The 4,975-nt window shown below is 37.7% G+C and overlaps 1 long non-coding RNA gene across 1 annotated transcript; it reads left to right on the forward strand.

Moving 5' to 3' along the window:
- Positions 1–642: 642 nt before the first annotated feature.
- LOC106016994 (uncharacterized) lies at positions 643–4,207 on the forward strand. The gene is made up of 3 exons (XR_011809741.1): positions 643–1,036; positions 1,573–1,629; positions 3,308–4,207. It is a non-coding gene; the product is annotated as an uncharacterized lncRNA (long non-coding RNA).
- The last annotated feature ends 768 nt before the right edge of the window (positions 4,208–4,975 follow it).

Raw genomic sequence — 4,975 nt, forward strand, 5'->3', positions numbered from 1 at the left:
TACATTGCCAAACTGCCAGTAACCTAGTTTGCTACTGCCTGGCTCTGAATTTAGTCTATATACAGCAAGGCCTCTCATGAACCATACAGCCTCTTGGGATTAGACAGGAGCTTTGTGCAGATTTTTCAGGTTACAGTTTTATATTTGAATGTTTCACATCCCATGATAGCCTCAAAAGTCTGTTTTTCCAGATCTAGCTCCTAGACTGCATACATAAGAATAGCTGAAGAAAAAGCAGTGAGTCTTGCAACATCCTTTTCAAACCAGTGATGTTGGGGACAAGGAACAATTACAATGATCTTTTTGGTACTTCTGAGAAAAGTCTTGAACATATTCCTAGTTGTTTTATTAAATTTTGTGGACTATCAACATAGTAAAATCTGCTCAGAACAGGATAGGGAAGTCATTCAATAGAACAACAGACTGCATTTTCTTTTTCTGTATTGAAGGCAGATTTAGGACATCTTGATTATATGGACACCCGGGATGTCTGAAGACAGTTTTAATTATATAGTTTGTTTACCAAAGGTGATCAGAAATTTAAGATCACTTTATAATATTACTTCAGTGAATACCTGCTCAGATTGAAGATTAGCCTGTTAGTTTTCTATCAGGAGAAGAAAATAAGCTTTCCAACAACAAGGACATGCATGGTGAAGAAGAGACTGAAGATTTAATACCAGTGTTTTGCTATGTTCTACTGCTGGTGTACAGCTCCCTGCGGCCCACTAGGGCCACTCAGCCGCAACGGCCAGGAGTTGACCGTTGGGAGGTGGTGCTGAAGGGAGGAGAGGTTAAGAGATGGCCAGAAAACAGCTTGTATTTCCTTCTCTGTAACCAGGGCTTGGCGTGAGGAATTACTCAGGGGTCTGCCCTGAGGTGAAGGCGTGGTGGAACCTGGTGCTCCCTGTGGCTCTTCTCCACCACCCCTGCCAACAGAGGCACCAACTGCTTCACATCATCCCAGGTCCTGTTGAGCCACTGCCCCAGGTGAGGCAGTGTTGGGCCCACACCTTGCCCCCAGCTGCTGGCCCAGGTGAGGCAGGTTGGCCTTGGTGTGGTGAAATTGGTGTGGTCTTGTTGCCCAGAGAGGTTGTGGAGTCTCCTTCTCTGGAGATATTCAAAACCTGCCTGGATGCCATCCTGTGCAACATGCTCTACATGATCCTGCTTGGCAGGGGGGTTGGACTGAATGGTCTTTAGAGGTCTCTTCCTACCTCAGCCACTCTGTGATTGTGTGTGTGTGAAATCCTCTGCCCTGAGGAGGTGGCTGATGCACAGCTGTGAGGGCCTGCCCTCATCCATGGTGTGTTTTGCAGACAAAGGTCACCTAAGGCAGAAGGTTTGTGAGGGGGACTGTCAGGGAAGGCCAGGCATGGGGGTGCCTCAATTTGTGGAAGATGTTTGGGCCATCTGGTGTTTGAGTTAGCCCTCTGTTCTCAGTACCTGGTCTAGCATTTAAGCCACTGGCAGAGACCATGTTAACTGCTGGGGATTGGTTGGGGTATGGTCAGAAAGGAGGAGGAAAGGGCTTTAGTCAAACAAGGTGTTTATCTTGCTTTTCTGCTTTAGTGAAAGACTGGAAGAAACATTCTGCTATTTAAAGGACCATAGAGTTATTCTTTAAAGGTAAGGCTACTAGCCATATATTTTTCTGGTTTTACTGATAATTGACTCATTTGTATGCTTTTCAGAACCGTATCATGAGGCTGCATAAATTCAGCAGATAAATGCACACCATCCTTTCTCTGTATGCTGCTTGTATGCTGCTGTTGTCTCACCTAAATAGTAACCGAGAAACAGCATTAGGATGTTAATATGAAATATCAGTATGAAATTAGTCCATGAGTCACTCTATCTAGGTAGAACTATGTCACTCAAGAAAAAAATACTTCTGGCCATATTTGTTCTTTCTGGATATATTTTTAATGTTTTGTAAATGGAACATTGCTAAAGAAGTGGAACTGTTTAGGATGTCCTTAACTCCAGAGTTACTATTGTGTTACATGGCACTTCTTACTCTTTCGTGATTTGAGAGCAGACTGTTGCTGTGTTCATGTATTTTACTAGCATCTGAATTAGGACAACCTATCTAACTCAATAATACTTTACCACCTGCAGTGATAGCTCACTAGACTGAGAAAAAAAAAATTCTCTACCTTTTGTTTCTGTTTCCCTCTCCTTGATGTATACTTTATCACTTTTATATATACTTATATACTTATATGTTTATATATATAACATATATTTGAATATATTTATATATACATATTTATATATATGGTTGTTTAGTAATCCTTTTATAATCAAGTTGCACATATTAATTTTTTTTTTAATATTAAAATAATTTCCTCAGTATCCCAACAATTCATATTTTTACCATAAAATCCCAATTCTGAATTATTATAGTAAAATACTGAGAAATGGTCCGGTGTTTTATGTATGGTCAATTCTTTTTTTTTTTTTCTTGGTTTATTTAGCTGCAACACATCTCACAAGACTAGCTGAAAACTCCAGCTTGTGCTTTGGATTGTGTAGCATTTTCATATATATAACTAAATCTGTATTTTCCCAGACTGCTGAAAGAATGAACAAGGCAGAAATAAAATGCTCTGACAGCTCACGACACTTCTCCGTCACTGGGGAGATGGCTGTTAATAATCTTGGTGGATGATAGGCTTGATGGATCTATTTAGAAAGAAAAAAAAGCACATATTCTCAAAGCTCGGTACAGAGAGTAAATGATAATGAAAAGGACCAGCAAATAGATAAAAAAAAAATAAAATAAAATAAGCTGGTTACAATTGTGTGCAATCATTTTTCATTAAACCAAAGAGTAAGCAATGGGAGGCATCCTCCATGGGTTGGTTACCTGTTGACAACCTGTGAAGTTCTGCAGCTTTATGGGCCACCTATTTTCTGGACCTCAGGATTTTCCTAATGTATTGCATTATGTTCTAAACATCAATTGTTTTTTCATCTGTAGCTCTATTTTCTCATGCATAAACAGAACATTGCAACTTGTAGAGCTATTTTAAGAATTTACATCCAAGTCATTCTAGTCTAGAAGACTATTGATTAAATGGAATCTGATATTTTCCTTTCCTCCTTAGGAAGTTTCCCAGGAGGCATATGTGACTTAGTGTTTGTTATATTAGACTTTTGTTAAATACAGGAAACAAATTTTTCTTGGCTGAAAATACCCTTTACCCCTCAAAATAAGATTTTCCAAACAAAATTGAGTTTTATCTATGTATTTCTATATACATTTGCCATCAAAGTTAACCCTCCTTTTCTCTGTTGCTAGGTTTCAGATGGCAGACTGCAACTGCATAGTGTGGGCATTCTTTTGGCTCATTGTGCTGGTGTTTCTTGGCTGGCCCTTAAGCATAATCATGTGTGCCCTTCATGGATTCCTTTCTCCTTTGGCTACTTTAATAGGACTAGATGAATTAAGTGACGCATTGCTGAAGGGTGCGTGTTTGGGGAGGCAGTGTGCTCAGAATGTGCGCAATGGCAAGTCCCCGTGTTAAGCAATGAGGACAGTCCTGCATCAGACAAGCACTCAACTGTATACAACAGAATTTAATTGTTTACACTATTAGTCTCATATTTTTTTTTAACTCTAAATATTTTTCTTTGTATTTCAGTGTGTACATTTCTCTTTACAGTGTCTAGAAACCTTAACACTTCAAAGGCTTGTCTCTGAGAATACAAAATAAAAGTTGCAGCTATTGTATTCAAATTGGGTACAATTTCAAAACTGATGCTGTGTACATGGAGAAGGTAGCTAAGTGCTTATCTCAGGATTTGAGCTTAATGTCAAAATCTAGTTAAGTGGTTGAAAATACTGCCTAAGAGATGGAATGCACCTAATAGGTGGGACTAAGACACACGAGAAGAATAGATGCTGAATTGGAAATTTATTTTTGTGAATATTTTGATCTCCAGTGTACAATGCTCAGTAGTAAGAGAAATAAAATTCTGATCTGATAGTGTGCATGTTTTCATATAAATGTTTCAGTGCCTTCTTAGTTTATTTCCTTTGCAATAGACTTTAGAAATATTTTGTATTATGATGTTGTCTTGTGTTAATTTCTTGTGAACAACAGCTTTTCAGTGGAACAACATTACTGATGGGGGGGCTCTATGCACTGATTTCAAGTATATTAAATAAATAAAGAATTTCTGTAAACACTTTCCTTGACATATCTCCTACTTTGTCTTTTTTTTTTTTTTTTTTTTTTTTTTTTTTTTTGGCATATTTTTACGATCCTTTGAACACTAAGCATTATCCAACCACCTACTTGTAATACTTGTGATTTCCAAGAATTTGAATAGGTCTATAGAGAAAGTATTTTTTATTTTGCTTTTTATGACCCATGTTTGCTGGTTCTGTTATCTTTATATAATAGAGAGTAAATATATGAAAACAAGATTTGTTTTCTAAAAGTTTGCTTTCTTGCTTCAAAAGACATTATATAGTGGCCAGCTGACAGGGTGACAGTAACTGCATTTTACAGGAATGATCACACCTAGAAGGCAGTTTGAAGAGGTTTAATTGATTGCATGGGTCTCTGGCAGCTGGCGACTGGCCTTGATAGTTAAGAGACCTCCTCTATTTTTGCCAAAACTGTGGCTGTTTGATCAGGGATTTTTCATGTAAAATGAAAAATCCTCAGGTTGGATGTTGGAAAATCCCCAAGTTACATAGCTATTTTTGAAAATGTTTTTGGGGAAGATTATGTGTTATGTAAAAATAAGAAAGTAGAGCCAATCTGTTGAGAGGTTCTAATCATTCCACCATTTGCATGTTTAAAATTTGACAAAGACAAAGGTAAGTATGACTGATAATTTCTTTTGCTCTTTTCAGAACAGAAGACAATTGCATTCATCTTTGCTAGTAAGCTACTGCAATAAAAAGGACACTGTAAAACAAAGTTTGCCATAACTGAAGTCCTTGTATTTTATCAGA

Source organism: Anas platyrhynchos, chromosome 5, assembly GCF_047663525.1.
Source record: "Anas platyrhynchos isolate ZD024472 breed Pekin duck chromosome 5, IASCAAS_PekinDuck_T2T, whole genome shotgun sequence".
In the NCBI taxonomy this organism is placed as follows: domain Eukaryota; kingdom Metazoa; phylum Chordata; class Aves; order Anseriformes; family Anatidae; genus Anas; species Anas platyrhynchos.